The following is a 22,006-nucleotide window of genomic DNA, read 5'->3' as shown; positions in this document are numbered from 1 at the left end:
ACAGAATCCCTTCATGTAGGCATCCGAAACAGTGGGAACACACGGAAGACCAATCAGTACTGATACTGTACGCCGACGTCTTAACAGTGGGAACCTCCATTGCCGTAGACCTTACCGTGGACCTATCCTCACCCCTCGTCATCGGAGTGAACGTCTACAGTTTGCCCAACAACACCAAAACTGGCGATACAGGCAATGGAGAACTGTTCTGTTCACAGATGAGAGTCGGTACTGCGTATCAACTGCGGATGGCAGAACAAGAATATGGCGACGACGTGGCCAGCGTTACTCAGACCAATGTGTTATGGTGAGAGACTCATGGGGAGGTGCAAGCATCATGGTATGGGGTGGAATAGGCCTGAACCAGAGATTGGGTCCTGTGGTGTTCCAGAACCTTGGTCCAGGGAGAGGAGGCGGCATCACAGCGGTGCGCTACATCGACCAAGCTCCCAGACCCCACGTCATACCACATTTCGCACGTCACCGGAACAACATTTTGCAGCATGATAACACCCCGGGCCCAGAGCTACACGGGACTTCCTACAGCAGAACGGTGTCAACCCTTAGTCGAACATCTTTGGGATGAAATTCAGAGGAGACTGGATAATGCCATACCAAGGCCGAACACATACGATTTATTGCGCCAGGCCTTTCTCAGAGTGTGGTTCCAGGTGCCAATGACCTTCACCAATCGACTGGTGCACTCCATGTATAGACGCTGTGCTCCAGTTATTGCCGCTCGTGGTGGTCACACTAGATACTGAAGTCAAGAGTCTGAATGGACTGCAAACGTTCACGTAATGTCTTGAAATTGCGCTGTGTTATTCATTGATGTGTCAAATTATTGTACACAAAAAATGTTTTTGATCCGCTTATTATGTCCATTTCTGTAATGATTTGATTACGGTGCCTATCTAATTTTGAATTCGTACTGACGTTATTTTTTGCTGCTGAGTATAGTTCATCTTTTAATCATCCTAGCACTTGTTTTAAGCAAAATGGGGCAGTGGTTAAAGCGTCCACTTGTCGCGCCGATGACCCGGGTTCGATTCCACATTGGTACAACGCTTTGATAATGGTAGATGTTTTGCTAAAAGCGGCGAAAGATAATACTCACTTTACATAAAGTTTTTGATAACACAGTTAATGTACATATTTTTTAACATGATAAATGTTTTAGTCACGACCTTGCTGAAATACCGACGATGTGTTTGTGTTTTTAACCATCCACTCACTCATTCACTCACTCGTTTATCTTATTTAATGTAGATAATCTGACTACCAGACAGTAAAACATGATTTTTGCGAATTTTTATTCGTAAAACATGATTTTTGCGAAGATTACGTTCGTAAAAAATGCCTTTGCCCTCCAATCACGCAATCAAGTAATGTGTTGTACTAAAGATGCAACGAGCCAGTATCATTCAAGATAAAAAGAACAATCAAGCTAAGAATGATTGAAGGACCTGCTTGGAAGTAGCAATTTTAAACAATGGAGATTACTTTAAAGTGCATGTTATAATACCATCTCATGCTTGGGAGGATGCTGTTGAGCGCAAGTAGGCTTATTGTATTTCTATTGTCAAGCACTGCTTCGTGCATATTGAGTGTGGTAGTATTGACTGATGCGGACAGTCAATCATGCATCGGCGGTGGAGGTGTGTTTACAGATTGACAGGTGAGACGCCTCTTGTGGATTCAGTTTAAAAGTGCACGAAGGAAGTATTATTTGACAAAACAATTATATGGCGATTTGCATTATCTTCGAGATGAACAAAGGATGACGATTGGAGAATCAGCACCGATATGGATTATGTAGTGGTTTTTGTCAGTATTCAAACTGTTGGGGCGAGAGTGAGTTAAAACTTCGAGTTATCCTGACTATAAATATAAATTGTGCAAATGAACTTCGAGTAAACAGGAGTATAAAAATAGTGGTGTTTATCGTAACATATGATAATTTGGGATTACGCTTTCTAAGTAAAGTACAGATTCTAGTGAGTGAGTGAGTGAGTGAGTGAGTGAGTTTAGTTTTACGCCGCACTCAGCAATATTCCAGCTATATGGCGGCGGTCTGTAAATAATCGAGTTTGGACAAGACAATCCAGTGATCAACAGCATGAGCATCGATCTGCGCAGTTGGGAACCGATGACATGTGTCAACCAAGCCAGCGAGCCTGACCTAGTACTTTTAATAGGTTGAATCCTATCCGTCATTAGAACCCACTTTCTCAGAATCAAGCACCTAGTCGCCAGCACACAAAGTCAGCCATCTAACCTACTCAACCACCATGGCTTCCACAAATGTCACATTTGTCCACTTTCTGAATGGCGTTGGGTATTATTAGTGTTAATCAATGAAACAAGGGGTGGAGCTTATGCTAAGTTCCAATAAATATGAGTATCAAAATGGTAAACCGAAATGAAATATGGAGTGGAGCTTATGCTAAGTTCAAATAAATATGAGTATCAAAATGGTAAACCGAAATGAAATATGGGGTGGAGCTTATGCTAAGTTCCAATAAATATGAGTATCAAAATGGTAAACCGAAATGAAATATGGAGTGGAGCTTATGCTAAGTTCCAATAAATATGAGTATCAAAATGGTAAACCGAAATGAAATATGGAGTGGAGCTTATGCTAAGTTCCAATAAATATGAGTATCAAAATGGTAAACCGAAATGAAATATGGAGTGGAGCTTATGCTAAGTTCAAATAAATATGAGTATCAAAATGGTAAACCGAAATGAAATATGGGGTGGAGCTTATGCTAAGTTCTAATAAATATGAGTATCAAAATGGTAAACCGAAATGAAATATGGAGTGGAGCTTATGCTAAGTTCCAATAAATATGAGTATCAAAATGGTAAACCGAAATGAAATATGGGGTGGAGCTTATGCTAAGTTCCAATAAATATGAGTATCAAAATGGTAAACCGAAATGAAATATGGAGTGGAGCTTATGCTAAGTTCTAATAAATATGAGTATCAAAATGGTAAACCGAAATGAAATATGGGGTGGAGCTTTTATGCTAAGTTCCAATAAATATGAGTATCAAAATGGTAAACCGAAATGAAATATGGAGTGGAGCTTATGCTAAGTTCCAATAAATATGAGTATCAAAATGGTAAACCGAAATGAAATATGGAGTGGAGCTTATGCTAAGTTCTAATAAATATGAGTATCAAAATGGTAAACCGAAATGAAATATGGGGTGGAGCTTATGCTAAGTTCCAATAAATATGAGTATCAAAATGGTAAACCGAAATGAAATATGGAGTGGAGCTTATGCTAAGTTCTAATAAATATGAGTATCAAAATGGTAAACCGAAATGAAATATGGGGTGGAGCTTATGCTAAGTTCAATAAATATGAGTAAAAAATGGTAAACCGAAATGAAATATGGGGTGGAGCTTATGCTAAGTTCCAATAAATATGAGTATCAAAATGGTAAACCGAAATGAAATATGGGGTGGAGCTTATGCTAAGTTCTAATAAATATGAGTATCAAAATGGTAAACCGAAATGAAATATGGGGTGGAGCTTATGCTAAGTTCCAATAAATATGAGTATCAAAATGGTAAACCGAAATGAAATATGGGGTGGAGCTTATGCTAAGTTCTAATAAATATGAGTATCAAAATGGTAAACCGAAATGAAATATGGAGTGGAGCTTATGCTAAGTTCCAATAAATATGAGTATCAAAATGGTAAATCGAAATGAAACATGGAGTGGAGCTTATGCTTAATTCTAGTAAATATTAGTAAACAAATAAGTAGTGTTAATCGATGTGAAATATAGAGTGGAGCTTATGCTGAATTCTAGTAAATATGAGTTTCAAAATAAGGGGTGCAAATCCAAATGAAATATGGAGTGGAGCTCATGCTAAATTCGGGTAAATATGTGTATGAAAATAAGTGGTGTAAATCGAAATGAAATATGCAGTGTGAGTGTATTTTCAAATAGAGGAAACGGAAGAGAAACTCACAAGCAGTTCTGCTGCTCTATGAACACATCCCATTTTAACCCTTTATCTATGTCACTCAGCCATCAGCCACCATGTTATTTATTTTTGCCAAAACGTTCTTCTGACTTCTGATACAGAATTCAGATAAACCCAAAAACTGTCTACTTGTTTATAAACTGTAAAAATGTGTATAGATTGTCGGACATACAATACACATTCGGTGTGCTCTATCTAAACACATGAAATGAGCAACACTCTCGCAGCTGAAACATAACCTAAACACAATATTCACATAATCTAAACACGTTTAGATACCGTTCTGATACGGATCTGATGCTGGGGTTAATACGTACCTTTTCCCTTTTTAATGTATGGCTAAATCTCAGCATAAACGCCAATGGCTGAAGGGATGGTGTAAATTCAGCTAGGGTCCATGCAGGTAGCAAAAGTAATGTAAGTCCCCATGGGCCCTAGTATGGTGATCTACCTTCAGTTGTTGGCGATCAATAACCCATTTTTATATTGTATTGTCCAAATATAATTTTTTACTTTTACAGATATATGCTAGCTAGTTTTACCTCATTTGTGATAACCTGGTAATTATACTGTCCTTCGTTGACAGCCTTTTATATATTATAGGTATGTATAATGAATTTAGAACTAGTTTTAGTCACGATATGGCTGAAATATTGCCGATGTGACTTTAAATCTTAACTCACTCACTCACTCACGTACCTTTTCCAAGTTTAAACCCTCACACATTCAATTGCTAAACGCGGGGATATCATAACATATAATATATAAAATATTATTTCAATAAAACCCAAGCCCCCCAACCTGCAATATCAAATAACCGGTAATTAACAGACAGCCAGTTTGAAGTTGCAATGGTGTTGAAAATGGCATTTTATATAATTCATGGATCTCAAAACAGACCCATATTTTCAGTACATATAATCTACACACATCAGCACTTCAAACCTTTAAAAGCAATATAGGAGTACTGTTCACGATAAAGGCTAATAATGCACTTGAAACACAATGTTGTTTTCCTTCATTAAGAACACATTTTATAGCTGGTGCTATCAACAATATTTACCTATTAAGTAAACAAAACTTCAAAATGCTGCATTACCCCTTTCATTGCTGTTGACATGTTAATACACACTTAGTTATGGAAATATCTCGCACATGTTGCAACTATGTGTAATAACAAAAATAAGTAATAACCCTACTTTATCACCCTATCTCTTATTACAAACATCCCTCGTCATGACAAATTACTAATACATCGCTGGGCTGGTTATTTTGCCTCCTAGTGTAAATACAGTTGTAAACCAGCTAACAAGCCAGAATCTAATTGTGTAGAAAGCATAAATTCACTGTCGTTCATTTCCCTGTCGATATGTTTACTCTCACATAAATAAATCATGCTTTCCATCTCGATGGTAATGCGCATGCGTGGGAACCAATGCTTTGGCCTTGACCTGACATTTTTTCACATTAAAACATTATAACGAGGTCTGGTGTACTCGGGCTTGTATTGTTCTGCCATGACAGATCTGAATTCTCTTTGTTTTGATTTACGGCCATAGGACCGTGCAGCCACGGTCGTTTAGTGAGATGTATGCGTTAAGCCGGGTAGAGACGTTTTAAAGGGTATTGAATGCCACAGGCCAACTACGACGTAATTTATACCATGGATACCAGGGACAGTATGTTTAGTTACTTGCGTTTGTTCGTGAACATTTTCTCCAAACATGATCGTTGGGTAGCCGAGTGGTTCAAGCATTCGCTCGTCACGCTGAATATCCGGGTTCGATTCCCCACATGGGTACAATTTATGAAGCTCATTTCTAGTGTCCCCCCGCTTTGATGTTGGCATAGGCCTACTGCTAAAAGCTGCGTAAAAGCATACTCACTCACTCACTTCTCCAACCAATGTGTCGGGAAGGGGCGCAGGTCGCCGTCTCCCATTGCTGAATTCGGACAGAAATGAACAAGCTGATCAGCTGACAGACTGACAGACAGACAGACTAACATTTGTATAGCACCGATATCCAGCTCAGCTGCTCAAAGGCGCTTTGTTTTTCCCTCGATCACTGGACGTCAATCTCAACGGCACGTCGTATTATCAATCTCAACTCCCTGGGGATCATACAACTCTTGCAGCCACTAGGTGCACCGAGTTAGTGTGGCTTTCCGATCCTTACGAGGTACCCATTCACAGCTGGGTGGACTGGGACACATAGTCACAGTACTTTGTCCAAGTTTACTGCACGTTGCTGTACCCGTAACTAGGCGTTTGCACGTATTCATGTGGCCACCATCTGGTCATATACCAATGGATTCGTGTTTTTTTAAGTGCACAGGGTTGTGTACTGTAAACTAGGGGTTGTGACAACACTGAAAGAGTCTGCACACAAAGTTGACTCCATGGTTTTCGCACCCGGTCACAGGTGGGCTCGTGTTACGGTTAATAAATTTGCCATGACAAAGGTTTCAGAATCCTTTTTGAACCAGCAAAATAGAATACAGACAAGTCTAAAATATTCAATAATATATTGAGCAAACAATGAGCAAACTACAGTGAATGACAATATAGATTTCTAGTACAATGCAATTGAGTCAAAAATCCAAAATATTGGGTCACAAATATAAAATATTAACTCACCAGAGTCTTGACATTTACAGTGAGAGCAAATATACTGATTGAAGGTTGTTTACAATGGCAGCAGGCAAGCAGGGTCAGTCTTGAAATGTTGAACAACGATGGCAGACAGATGTGTATAAATCCAGACATGTGGAAAGTCCCGATCACACTACTCAACCACCAGCCTATATATATATAGCTCTTACACAGTTCCCGAGCATTCTAGCAAAGCTAGGCTCCATCATTATTCCCTCAGAACATTCTCTCAGATTTTCTCGAACACACGACCGGAAGACAAAAACAAATACAAAAGATTGCCCCAAGGGAGGCAACTCTGAAGCACTATCAAAAAGGCGTGCCGCTACTATTGCCATTGAACATGTATGATGTGAGATGCGAGCCAAACCCACACTCAAAACTTCAAACATTGTGACCCATAATAACTATCACTTAAACAGTGTGATATTACAAATTACAAATTACAAAAAACCCGAACACTCTCATAAGACTCGATCCCGTCACCTCATGCTCGCTGGATCACTAGCCCGGCGCTTTAGACAGTTCGCCCACGACGCTCCCACATGGTACCGCTTATCGCTACGCCCAGTTGTTTCCCTTCGGTAACTGTCAGGATCCGGCAATTGTAAGTTCGAATCTCATATTCCCACGTTTACAAATGTCAACTGATGCTAAGACATGCTATTTTTGAAATTGTAGACATGATATAATGAAACAATAATAACGTTTTCAACCTCTCTCTCGATCCTCTGGTTTCAAAATGCAGCATGGTATCGATTAAAAAATATATATGAAACAACAGTACCAGTATTAGCGACGGGGTCGGCTAGCGAGATGGTGCCATCAAGCACAGCTGTACAGTCCTCTCAACAATATTGGAACCTGGCTTTGATATGCACCCGAGTTATTGGGAGCACAGCCAACATGACGGATCAGATGGTGGGAACACACATCAAGGTGTAAACGATTCTGACGTTTCTTACTGCGCAACCTTACTCGTTGACCTAAGATTGGCTATATCAGCATCTTCAACAATGTCTGTGACAATAGTTCCTTTCTTAGCCAGCATGACAAGACAGGAAAAACAAAGCACAACAGCCAGCATGAGATAAGGCAACAAAAGGCCCTTGAGAACACAGATAAGAAGAGAGAACCCAGCATAAACTGAGGCTTCCCAGGACGCTTCTGACGAGAGAACAGAAGCACGTAAACGTTACATGGAGTCTTTTTATTAAACCAGACACTCGTGTCCCGAGTTTGTACGAGTGCGTTTGTTTGATTGATGTAATATTTGTGGCCCGTGTTGGGTTTTTGACATCTGTTGAAGAAATCGAGGCCCGAAAATAGATTTCTGGTTTATGCACTAAGTCTTTATGACAACATTTGCACTGGTGACACCGTCGATGTTTCATTTAGTACGTCTTCATCTGAAAAGTATGGAATCCAGGACGGGACATTGTCGCGTTGTCGGGTTGTCGAGCATTTTTAGGCTTTATTTACACATCTTAGATGGGGCGACAATGCGACATATTTTGACCTTGAAACTTGTCGCTATGTCGCATTGTCGCCCTTTGGAGGAACAGAAAAATATTATTCAAAACGCGACATGCGACAATGCGACAGATGGCCGAAATGTTGCGCCGTCGCATTGTCGCGCTTTGGCTAATTTTGCCTCATTTTGCTTGTTTTTGAGAGGGCGACGACGCGACAATGCGACAACGATGTCCCTTCCAGGATTCCATAGAAAGGGAACGGAGTTGGAATGTCCCTACCGACCTGAAAGGATGGGGGTCTTGTTGTGCCAGGAACGTTATGATCAGGAGATCCAATTCCAGATCGTCATGATGTTCTGGGGTTTTCAGCGTTATACCCGTGTTTGTGGGTTTCACAGAAGTGACAAACAACTGAGACCTCTAAGGCATCATTTGGGTCTTTCCTACCACACAACACTGACATGCCGTTATATAACTAAACTCCTGATCATCCGTACTCACTAACTCTTCATCAGTTCAAGTGGCAGACTGCTATATGTTCAGGTGAAAAAAGTGACATCATCGTCATGAATGCTGAACCGCAGGGCTCGGGTTGGAATTAGTCCAACCTGATAACGATGAGGGTCAGGTCCGTCAGGTAGTTCTAAATAATCTAAATCAAAACTTCCAAACAATCATCACAACGTCAGTTGAAGCTTGTCATCTCGCAAGATAACTTTCTGAACCTCTTTGGATTCACTCGTGTTTACTTTAGACCAGAGATATGCACGGAATATAAAGATTGTAACCATGTTTAAAGAGTTATAGTTCTTTAAAATGATCAATTCTTACTTTTGGAAATCGTCAGATTACGGCTTGCAATATAGAAGGTTCACTTAGATACATACAGTGTCAGTATGAGTGAGTGAGTATGGTTTTACGGCGCCTTTTAGCAATATTTCAGCAATATCACGGCGGGGGACACCAGAAATGTACCTTTTATCATCGCAGTGACATCTGCTATTTTTAGTACACACACGGAGTGACGCATTATGAGGACAATGTGTCCAGCGTGACACCTAATACCTTGTTTAAACAATATCTACGTAGACATGACTGAACTGCTGATTCTCGTACCACACGCATAGTAAAACTTCGCGGCATATATTTCGCATTTCACAGTTAACATGACCGGTATATCAGCGAAGTGACACCTTGTAATGATACGTTATTGACACCTCATGAATGATACGAGTATGTGGGAAATCGAACCCGGGTCTTCGGCGTGACGAGTGAACGCTTGAACCACTTGGCTACCCCACCGCCACAGTATCAGTATGAGAGACAAAATAAGAAGCCCCACAGACTGTTCTTTTACTGCCGATTAAAGATCGAGCCTAAGTGAGACCTTCCAGTATTTTATATCCTGAAACCATACCTAGAGTATATGAGGCAAGGCTTGACGATTGAAGGATGTAATAAAAATGCTTTGAACTATATACCCACTTGTGGGAAGGCGGTATAACCATTAAAGTGGATATAAGTAGATGTTCAGATACAATACGGCTACCGGTAGTTCAATATGTCTGGTGACTGAAGTAGTTCATGATACAATTCATTATCGTTGAGTTCAGACATAAGCCAACGAGAATTCAGCGGAAGTGTTCATGTGGTAAATATAACAGTTTATTGGATCACTGTCGTTACGATGCTTTAATCATAAGTTTGTTTAAAGAAGACATAACCAACGTTCGAATAACCCAAGGACATCTTTCCGGTTGCCGTGATCTTTCCACCTTTGAATCCCGAATCGGATTTTGCAATCGCTAACACAAGATTTAAGCATGACAAAGATGTTAAGAAGGAAGCGATGAGAGTCTTGACCAGAATAGAACCGGGGCAGTGATGGCCTAATTGCCAAAGGCCCTGAATTTCGCTGTGCAGAATTACCTCCCTTAAGCGTGCCAGAAACCTATGAACTTGGGATCGAATTACTACTGCACTGAAATTTGCCAGCACCATGTCCGTGGTATTTGATTTCACAAATATGGCAAAAATCTAATCCTCACATCACCGCTGTCTCTCTTACCTCTAGTGTTTGGAATTGGTTGAAATCTCACAATTGATGATTGCTTCATTACCAACGAACAATCATCGAAAAATAAATTGGTTAGCGTCATTTTTCAGATTTTCCTATCCAGGTTGTTACTGCAGAAAAGTATAACATGTTGCAACGTGCTACATTAAAGTGATGACTAATATATCATTAACATAAACTTCCTTGAGTCTTAGAGAAATATTCAGTCATGACTTTTCAGTTAGTGAAGTGAGTTTTCTAAGAAATAAACATGTTTTCAGGCCCTGACAACTTCTAAGATATGTTCCATTGTCAAGTATTTCAAAAGACTAAAACAGTAGTTCCAAATTCGTTTATGTTCGATTATGAGAAAATGTGATCGATTGCTTGGTCGTTTGGTCACTGCGACCAATCTTCGAATATTTCAATTAATCGGAACACCACTACTTACCTCAAACCAAGTTGTTTCTTTGTTGTTTAACTGGATGGATTGGGTGAGTGAGTGAGTGAGTTTAGTTTTACGCCGCACTCAGCAATAATACAGCTATATGACAGTTGTCTGTAAACAATCGAGTCTGGACCAGACAATCCAGTGATCAACATCATGAGCATCGATCTACGCAATTGGGATAGGAAGACATGTGCCAGCCAAATCAGCGAGCCTGACCACCTTTCTCCTCTTACGACAGTCATGGGTTCTTTAAGGGTACCCTCGCACCAAGCAGATGTAGTGATGCAACATCACTTATATACACTGTTGATAGTTGCGTTAAGCTTAACTAGCTCGATAGTAATAGTCCGCTTATATGGCGCTCATATCCAGGCACATTGCCGACTCACGGCACTACGTACATTACTATCCCCGGTCATAGGACACTATCGTACTTTCCGATACTTTTTCAACTCCCTTGGGATCATACAGCTATGCTGCCTGTTAGGCGCAATGAACTAAAAAGTCACATTGAAAGCACATCATCACGGGTAACCATTTTACAGCTGGGTGAACTGAGACAATGCGGATCTAAGTATCTTGTCCAAGGATACTACGCAAATGTACCTAAAACCACTATCTACAAATGACTGTACTGCGGAATAATTATACTATAAATATTGAAGGGGTTGAATTTGAATTACATGTACTAGTATTTCACAGTGGACACAGTTGGTTTAGCTCGGCGTGTTTTACTGCCAATATATTTATTTATTGAACCGGGCTTGAAGTTCCGACTTGGAAGGGTACAAATATGCATGTGATTTCGACATTGATTGATAGATACATAATAGCTTTCTCCATCCTTCAAAGGGATGTTTGCGATATATATTTCTTTCACAGTTTTCATTCGTTTTGAACACTGATAATATTTACCGAAACCTTCGCTCATTTAAGAAGGAAGTCACACTTCTGCGCTCTGTTGTTGTTTCATGACGTCAACAACAAAAGGGCGACAACTGCATACGTTTATATTGGTTTGGCAGGGGAGTATGTTGACACGCGTTTCCGTCCTGAATTGCTTTCACTTTACATTCAAGTGACCAAAACAAGTACTTTGCTATGAAACCATGGTGCGGGTTTGTTGAAATAATATGGGATCTTGAAGAAGCTATGTTGCCCCTTTAGTTTTCAAGAGCTAAATTAGCAAGGGTAACCTAAATGCACCTGTTTTGACACGTTCCTTGTAAAAGCTAACGACTTGGTACTAAGTCATGGAATCGAACCATCGTGTCAACATGGACAAGAATGTGCCAATTTTGTTGATCGTCTTCTGCCAGATAGGGTCATGGTTTAACTGCTGTTTTGCTTGAGTGGAAACGAAAGTAAACAACTGCAAAGTCGAAGCAACATACACCTCTTCGATCGTCCCCTGTTCGTTCGTAAACCAACAACCACCTGGTCGATAGACAATTTCCTCCATCTCCATTGCTTGGAAAGAAAGCGCGAGGAGACTATGAAACGTCACGTTCTCGTGTGATCAAGCCGAGACTTGGAACAGTTGATGTGACGTCACAGTGTATGTCGTATGACAATAGAATCGGAACGTACATACACCGCATCCGATGGTGTCAGACGATGATGATGTTCGTCGTTCCTGTTTGGTGTGTGTCTGTGTGAATTGGGTCATCAAGATGTGACCACGCATTTGGGTCTTGAACGGCTTATACGATCATGTCTGAGACGATCGGTGAATGTTAACGATATGCTGTTTTACACGGAGTCAAAACGCAGCTAACACGAAGCCAACACGAAGCCAACACGCACTCAAATCGAACAATATAGGCCTGCAGGTAATGGACCAAGTCCGGGTTGATAACGAAAGAAACATCCGAACCCACGCCAGCATCAGGTTCCGAAGCCGAACTACCTGAACGCTAACACATTGCGCCATCTTCTGTAGGACAAACTATTAGGACAAAGTATTCAGGACAAACTATTAGGACAAACAAAGTATTCAGGACAAACTATTTAGGACAAACTATTAGGACAAACTATGTTGGACAAACTATTAGGCAAACTATTAGGGCAAACTATATTGGACAAACTATTTAGGACAAACTGTTAGGACAAACTATTAGGGGGATATATTTAGGACAAACTACAAAATGTTGCACAAACTATTAGTCAAACTATTAGGGCAAACTATTAGCCCAAACTATTTAGGACACACTATTAAGGCAAACTATTTGGGACAAGCTATTAGGACAAACGTTATAGGGCAAACTATTTAGGACAAACTATTAGGACAAACTATGTAGGACAAACTATTCATTTCCATTCTTTTATATTTTTATTCTTTCCTTCCATTAGGACAAACACCGGACGGCATTTGTTCCCTAAATCCTTGGCAGATATTTATCTGATATACACGAGGGGGTCGACCATGACAGATATCGGGATTCATTTGCTCAGACATAATGAGTGGACCAAAATTTGTTTCAGCAGCAAAACATTTGGTCGGCCGTTTAAAGCGTCGGTCCTTTAATTCACTTCGTTGCAGTCGAAGCACAAACTGCATCGTGTGCCCGTGTGTTTGAAGTACCAAGCCACAGGAAACACTATAGGGAGCCACGAACGAACACGCGTTCCACCTGGTTAGTGCTCAGAGAGTACTCACATTTAAAAAAGTGCTGGATCAAGTGATTCTAAGATATTCAATAAAGGCAGATAAAGTGAACTACGAACTACTTTGATTTTTATGGATTGCTTTTCGTGGTTTAAGTTTTAACCTGACCTCGACATTAAGGGCACCAGAGAAACTGCCTCATCTGTTTTATATCAGGATCTTTGGGTAAAATTGAAAACAGCAAACATAACACCAAAAACATATCATCAAGACCGCATGAAAGAAGAGATGTTTTCCAAAAGTCAACATACCCTTCACGCAAACATTTGAAATGCTCTTGAGTTTGCCTATTTTTATTCAAACATGTCGTGATATGATTCTCAAACGTTACTGGATTAGGGTTACATCACTCAAGGCCATGGTAATGCTTAAGGTTCCAAACATTTAATGGCAAACATGTGGAGGACATTTCCAACTGATGTGGAAGGAAGAGAACGCCCCAGTTCCTTGATGATACTGGCTCAAGCTGAACTAACTGGAACTTTTCAAACAAATTGAAAAATATGTTCTTGTTATTATTATATATTTTTATCATTACAATTTCAACTTTCCAGACATGAGGGAACCCTAAAGAATATGGATTGATTTAAAAAATATATATTTAAAACATTAGTGTGTACACATTCTGTACAATCTAACTAGACTTCTTGTTTAATTTTTCAACCACCTGGAACAGTCTATAGCTATTTCTGTAAGAAGTGCAGTCATGATAACTTACCATGAACTCAAAAGCACGACATTTTCTTTGAAGACAGTCAGAGGAATGGGTGTTGGCAAGTAGGGAACACGACTTTTCAGTAATGAAAAAGATGACCGATGCAGTTCCCTATATTTAATTTAGTATCATATTTTGAGTCGAAGTGAAGACTTCAGTTACATTTGCATGTGTTGTAACGGGTGCCATCGGTGGATTTTCCTTTTCAGAAACACCCGGTGTAATCATTTTAAAGTGATTGATAAACATATCTTCATGATAAAGTTAGAATATCGTACCATTGACTCTTCTCTTAGCTGATATTTCCTACAATAATGAAAGGGGCGGTGGGGTATCCTAGTGGTTGAAGCGTTCGCTCGTCTCGGGTTCGATTCCCCACATGGGTACAATGTGTGAAGCCCATGTCTGGTGTCCCCTGCCGTGATATTGCTGGAATGTTGCTAAAAGCGGCGTAAAACGCAACTCACTCACTCACTACAAAGATTTTCTCATTTATATTTACTTGACAGTGCATCTCCTGCTCGGAAAGAAGATTATCTGTTACAAGTGCATTTTGAGGAGAGTTACTCATGGAAACGATTAAGGAAACACATGAAAGTACAAGTGTTCCTCTATGTTTTCCAGGTTTCTTCACAAGGTATGTATTGTACTGTGAGTGAAATTCTGGAAATAAATAAAGGAACAATTGTACTTTCATGTGTTCCCTTATTCGTTTCTATGAGTATATATCTCCCTTTGGCGAGTTGAAACCGTTATGCAACAAATCTCCTTTTTACAAGACAACGTACAAAAACATACACTTCAGCCAAGTTCACGAAGACGAGTTGAACTGGTCAGTTTTGTATTAAAAAATATATAAATCATTTTTAGGGTTTCTGTTTGGTGTCGAACAATAAATCATTTACAGTTGTATCCCGCACTGCGGTTATATAACACCATAGGGAAACTCAACAAACAGTCAAAACAAACGAACAAAACTTAATCAACGTGAAGCAGAAATTATATCTCTCAGGGGGAAAATTACTGAAAATGATTTCCCCGTTATCTGTGCATGCCCCTATGGTTAATGTTACTTTATCTACACGTTCGTAATTAGTGTTGGCATTTATTGCGATAGGACTAGGCGTGGGAGCAGACTTAATCATTTTAAACATACATAACACTTAATTCTTGTGGATTTTCTTCTAAATCAGCAATTTTTAGGGGCTGATAGGAATCGAGTTTGTCAGCAGGGGTAATTCGTTATATTCTATTTTAAGTCGACAGTATAAAAACATCATGACAAACACAGAAAATATCCAGTTGTCCAGTGAAACACGGTATACAGCATACACAAAGCAGGGATGTTTGGAACAATCGAGTGAGTGAGTGAGTGAGTGAGTTAGTTTAGTTTTACGCCGCTTTTAGCAATATTGCAGCAGGATAACGGCGGGGGACAAAAGAATTTGGCTTCACACATTGTACTCATGTGAGGAATCGAACCCGGTTCTTCGGCGTGACGAGCGAACGCTTTAACCACTCGGCTACCCCAACGCCCCAATCCTTGGAACGAAGGGCGAGCTGCGCAACATTTCAGCAATATCAGGTTGGGAGACAGAAATAGGAATCATACATTGTAATCAATTGCATATGAACTCGAACCCTCGGCGTTTTCGGACGAATGCTTGAAGATCCCATTGCACATGAAGACATATTGGTTCTTGTTTCAAGTAAAATTTCTTTTACTGTACATTTCAAAATTATCCTTTCTGAAGATTAGCCAGGCATTTTTGGTTACAAGATGCTAAAATTTGTTCACTTCCATTACATGCATTAAAATCGTCTTGAAAACTATGCAGTGCGAATGTTAATTCAATACTCCTGCCATTGAAAAAAAATCTCCCCAAATCTAAAATTATTGTGAGATCATTATTTAGAGCATTTAATGATATTTTACATCCTCATCAGCAAAATCTTTACGAAAAATGCAACACAAGCACAAATTATAATGTATTATGTCCCAATATTCGATGTTCGTGTTATTTTCCCAAACATGCATTTAGAGACGAATAGCTGCTGATTTTGATGCAGATGTTGAATTGCTCACACATGCAGGAAATCCCCATAAAGTCAGTAAAGACACATAACATAACCTCATTAGTATTGTTATGCAATAGCTATCGACAAGTATGATGACGATAGTATAAAGTAACAGTGCTCTGGAGTATTTCACTCATGATGATACTTTGATGACGTACAGTTTGGAAACGCTAAGAAAAATGATAATGAAAACAAAAAAGAACACAGCTATCACAAGGTTATTGTAATAAATATGAAAACAAAACATATTCATTGTAAGAAGTTTGTTTTACCGCTCATTTATCATATCCATTTTACTATTTATTACAGGGCTAATACCGTTCATATGAAGTACTGAATGGTTCCAATTGAACGTTACCATGACGACAATGCCTCATCAACCAATGAGAGACTGGCGGAACTACTATGATGACATGACAGGTTCACACTACTTCAACATTGCTTGTAAGTCCCCATGGTCCCTAGTATGGTGATCTACCTTCAGTTGTTGGCGATCTATAGCCTATTTTTATATTATGTTGTCCCCTATAGTTGAAATGTTTTAGATTTAATTACTAGTTTTAAATTCGAATCTGTGATAATCTAGTTATTTTATTGTCCTTCGTTGTCAGGTTATTACAGTTTACCATTACTTACTATGTATAAAATTAATTGTTCTCGTCACGATATGGCTGAAATATTGCCGATGTGACGTTAAATTTTAACTCACTCACTCACTCAACATTGCTTGCCTGAGGATTCGGATACTACGTCGCATAAATGAAGTTGTTTCCAAAGGCCAGGACACATATGCAAGAACAACCAAAGTCTCCCGTGTTAGCACCAAGGTATTGTTTACCATTCGGACTAGTTACTTATAATAAGTCGACATAAATGAACAATTAAACACAAATAACTACTTCAGCGGTCAGTTCCTCATCTGGGAAGGGGTGTGTTTCTTTGCGGGTTGTCAACATAATGACGTTTGGATGTCTTGGAGAGGCAGGGAAGCCTAATACATCTTCCACGCCTAGAAGTGTAGAAAGTTGCTCAAGTTTTAGAAATACGATATCCTCACGGGGCACGATAAATGGCTTTTCGCATTGTGTGTGTGTGGTGGATCGAGCCTTTGTCTTCTGAAAGATATACCCCACTCACAACATCAAAAGACGAAGTTACTGCTCTTTGCCTGCGTTTGGAGAGTTGTTTCCCTTGGTGCTACGTGCTTGCAATCGGTTAGCATATGCCCAGCGGCAACAACACATTTGTATTCTTTTGTGAAAAAGGAGCGTCTAAATATGTAGCCAGAGATAACAGGTTCGGGTACTGCTCCAGGTAACGAACTTGCAGAACCCAAGATACGAGTCTGCAGTTTGGAATTCCTTCTTAAATTCACATAAACACTGTCACTCAACGGAGATTAGAAGCAGTTCATTACTCATAAACGTTATGCCCGCACATTCGACGTTGTTATTTTCATATTCCACACGGCAGTATTTCAAGGGCAGGATAGGTCAATGATCAATTTAAATCGCTGCTGTGTGAGTTTCATAAATTGTTATACGTTTCTGCCCTGTGCGACGTACAATAATGATGATGATGATGATGATGATGATGATGACAATAATGATGATGATGACGACGACGACGATGATGGTGATGACAATAATGATAATGATGATGATGATGATGACGACGACGATGATTATGATGATGATGATGCTTATAATGAAGATGTTTTGGTTCCCAACATGATCCAGGACTAAAGAGAATATGGGCCCCTTTAAACTTCTCAATGTCTTTGACAGACTGAAATGATTCTCTTATAAGGTCAATGGAATGTATTGTCCTCCTTGAGCTCGTCAACTGAACTTGAGCCGTATTTGCAGGAGCACGTGTTGACTTTAGAACTCATTTAAACAAGAAGAGGAACGTTGCAGGGCGAGTCATTCAGTCTTTTGCTTTTATGTTTGTAACATAATCATTTTGAGGCAGAATTATACCTGGACCTCCACAGCACAGATCCCCAACAACTCTTACATACATCCTTCACATGGATGAGTGTGAACTCTTTGCCAAGAGAGAATCCACCTGAAGAAACACATTACCCGTTTTGAGATCTTTTCCAGTGACACTTGCCCTCGGGCTCGACAGTTCGAACACTTAGGTAGACGTGATGGGATCAGTAATTTTACTCGGGAAAAAAGTTTTGTACTGACGGTCTCGTCACTTTTGTATGCAGATAAGATGCGAACTCCGGACTGGACATATAAAGAACAAACTTCGGAAGACCACAAAAGTAGACGTTTGAAAATCTGAAGTTTAGATCAGTAGTCTCGCGATGACGTCAAAGTAAAATGCATATGCTATGCCCCTCCTTTCATATGCTTATGGTGCTGTTGATTGGACGAAGCAAAACTCTCTCACACAAAGAATATTCATTATGTCAGACAACATATGTCACCACAATCTCTCACAGGCTCAGTCAATCGCTTACATTTATCAGTTATATTGGAAGGGTTAGGTGTGACAGAATGTTATTGAGCACCTTTGTACACATTCATGTGTTTGATGATTCTCTTGTGAACCATGTCAGAACTCATGATGAAAACATACATTCCACAGTTTCCATAAACGAGCCAAGGATGTTAGGGAAAACGCAATGTCAATGTTGATTTTGTTAATGGTACTTCTGGACGTTACAGAAATGAGTGAGTGTCAAACCAAGCCAAGTGTCACATCAAATCGGAATCTGAATTTAAGAATTGAACAAATCTGACCTGGTCCTTTTAATAAAACAAATAAAATTATTTATATCATTGAACTTTCTGTCCCCTTTTAAGAGTATTCTAATTGACAACATTCATGACAAACATGGCAAATATGCAGACTTCGTTTACGTAATGTCACGCTTGCATCCCTAGAACCAACTTGTCCGACTCCCCATTGTTTGTGGTGCTTTCGGTACCTACCAATCTCTTGGTTGACATTTGATGTTTGCTGCTCGGAACACATCTTTGGTTTCTGGAAGTCGACACATTCTCGGAAACGTTCTTGGTGGGTTCAACAAGGTAGCATTTTCTGGAAGATGTCCCATGTAAAGGTATCTCAGTGGGCTAGCACTATAAGACCAGCTTAAGTCTGGGCTAGTACAAGCAGCCGCACATACACATACACACGCATGCACGTCGTCATATGAGCGAAATATTCTCAAGTACGACGTAAAACCCAATTTCACCTCACCTCACCTCACCTCACCTCACCTCTGGAAAGAGTGTAAGGTGAGCCAAACCAACCTGACTGAGCCAGGATCACCCAACCTCTCTCTGCTGAATTTTAATTAATTTGTAAAACATAATAATAATGAAAATGTGTTAGATTCCGTCAATCAAGTAAATGCTCCTCCGCAGGCTTCATGATTATTTCCTCGGTCTTTGGGTCAGTATTTGGAACTTCCTCATTAAGCTTTCAAGCTACAATCGCTGAAATAAGGAATCTTTATGCGTCATATATCCATCCACATGCATCATAAAAAATATTTTACTGCTGAAGGCTTAAACATGCCATTTTGTACTCAACAAACAGCAATTAAAGTGTCATGCTTGGAGGTGATTTAATAACTCTGTGAGACATATATCATAATGTTCTATCAACATTTATCACATCTGTATGCAATCTAAAAGTTATCAAAAGGTCGCATCTCTGGATACAGTATCATCTGGATGAAGATGGATTGTTGATTATTATAACATGGCATATACTTACACAAACGATCCTCTCAAGTAACTTTTGTAAATGTCGCTTCTATGAAGTGCATTAAACTGGGTGATTACTGATGCAATACTGCGAATTCCCAAATGTCCGAGATCATTGATTGATTGATTGATTGATTGATTAAGTGAGTATTGTTTTACGTCGCTTTCTGTCGTACTCTGGCTTATATCAAGGGGGAAAACCATGCATTCATACATTTTACCCAGACTGGCTATAAAACCCAGGCCTTCAGCGTGGGAACGCCCCTTCACATGGAAGAATTTTGTTTGACTTTTTGCACTTTGTTTGGCACCCCTCATTCTGGTCAGTTTACCGTGTCTAAATGGATCATGCATGATAAAATGCTAAATACCTCAGTAGGCTGGCGCCATAGAACCGGTAGTATTCTGTTTAATTGACTCGGTAGTTCTCTGGAGTTAGTTACCTACAGACACACGAGCTTTCACGATGGTGCATATGTAGGCGACGTTGAACACGATAACTAGGGGTGGGTATTGCAGAGAATTTTCATATTGCAATATATTGCGATGCGGGAGCATATATTGCGATATGTATTGCAATATATTGCAAGGATTATTTTTTAAACAAAAACTACTTATAATCGAGTTAATGCTTGATTATAAAGCAAAAACACAAAAAATCACTATGATTGATTAATCTTTTATAAAAACTTTTAATCATGACAAAATAAAAATTTAAGTAACATTTGGCACTAATGAAACAGGGAAAAGAACAATTCAAAAAACGGAAATATCCGAAGATTTCCGAGCGTTACGAAGTTTTCCGAATGCATGTCAAAATACCGGTTTTCGATCAGCGTATCGCAATACGTATCGTTTTCATGTCTGAACCAGTAAATACCGGTAAACCGGTTATATTGCGCAGCCCTAGTGATAACTGTTACAGAAATGACAACAATATGCTTCCCTAAATATGATCACCTTCATCTGTCAACATCGGCATGATGCAGTGTCTGTTTTGTACTGTTTCACAAAGATAACTGATATTTTTCAGTTGTATCCGCTAAAGTCTAACGCGATACACATGCTTGTCGTAAAAGACGACTAACGGGATCGGGTGGTCTGGTTGACACATGTCATCGTATCCCAATTGCGTAGAACGATGCTGATGCTGTTGATCACTGTATGTATCGTCTGGTCTAGACTCGGGTTATTTACAGACCACCGCCATATAGCTGGAATACTGCTGAGTATGTTGCTAAAATCACTCACTCGCTCGTCACATCTTAGGACTGGGTATATTATATGAAGCCCATTTCTAGTATTCCTCACCGTGACGGCTGGAATACTGCTTGGGGACGAAAATCTCAACTCACTCATGAATTTATGATTTTACAACAAAATTCAAACGAACACACGCCAAAAACCCATATGCATATTTGATGGCATTTTACATTCTAACAAGATGCAGACCTTTAGACCTTCAGTTTGTCCAAGAAAATGCTTGAAGACTGTAATCATGTTTCAGACTGTTGAGTGAGTGAGTGTTACTTTTACTCCGCTTTTAGCAATATTACAGCGATATCAGAAATGGGCTTCACACATTGTACCCATGTGAGGAATCGAACCTGGGTCTTCGGTGTGACGAGCAAACGCCTTAAAGACTAGGCTACCCCACCGCCCCTTCAGACTGTTGAAAAGAATGTGAAATTACCTGCTGCAAAAATACATTGTTGTCACTGTTACAAGGTTTCTTGAGATAATTCAGTGTCAGCCATAATTCCAGAAAATCTGTTTTTGCACCAAAAGCTTTCAAAATATCTAATCTTGACAGAAATCCCAGTATCCCCTCCTCTCCAACCAAATGTTTGCTCTATACCTTTTTAATATCTCATGGGACAGAACCCAGCAGATTGCTTATAGCTTTTAAATAATTTGATGAAAAGTTTAAAAGTTAAATTGCATAAGCAAAGGACACAAGTAAACTCATATTCCATGCTTCCTGAACTTAACGGTATTTTCGGGTTTATGTTTTGATTTATTATGAGTGAAAATAACGGTTTCATCACGATAATTGAATACATTTAAATTAAAACGTACTGCGGGGATTGGAAAAACATTGTAATCTTTATTGCCAGCACTTACATAAAACTAAAAAGAAACGCATACACGCCTGAGTTTTCGATTAAT

The 22,006-nt window shown here is 39.5% G+C and overlaps 1 long non-coding RNA gene across 1 annotated transcript; it reads left to right on the top strand.

Moving 5' to 3' along the window:
• Window positions 1-1,381: 1,381 nt before the first annotated feature.
• On the top strand, window positions 1,382-14,682 carry LOC124280367. The gene is made up of 3 exons (XR_006899664.1): window positions 1,382-1,395; window positions 10,490-10,493; window positions 14,588-14,682. It is a non-coding gene; the product is annotated as an uncharacterized LOC124280367 (long non-coding RNA).
• Window positions 14,683-22,006: the final 7,324 nt, after the last annotated feature.

This window comes from Haliotis rubra, unplaced genomic scaffold (assembly GCF_003918875.1).
Source record: "Haliotis rubra isolate DU_JTF1 unplaced genomic scaffold, ASM391887v1 Scf266, whole genome shotgun sequence".
In the NCBI taxonomy this organism is placed as follows: Eukaryota; Metazoa; Mollusca; class Gastropoda; order Lepetellida; family Haliotidae; genus Haliotis; species Haliotis rubra.
The sequence above is the reverse complement of the archived record's forward strand: the minus strand, read 5'-3'. Positions and strand labels throughout refer to the sequence as shown.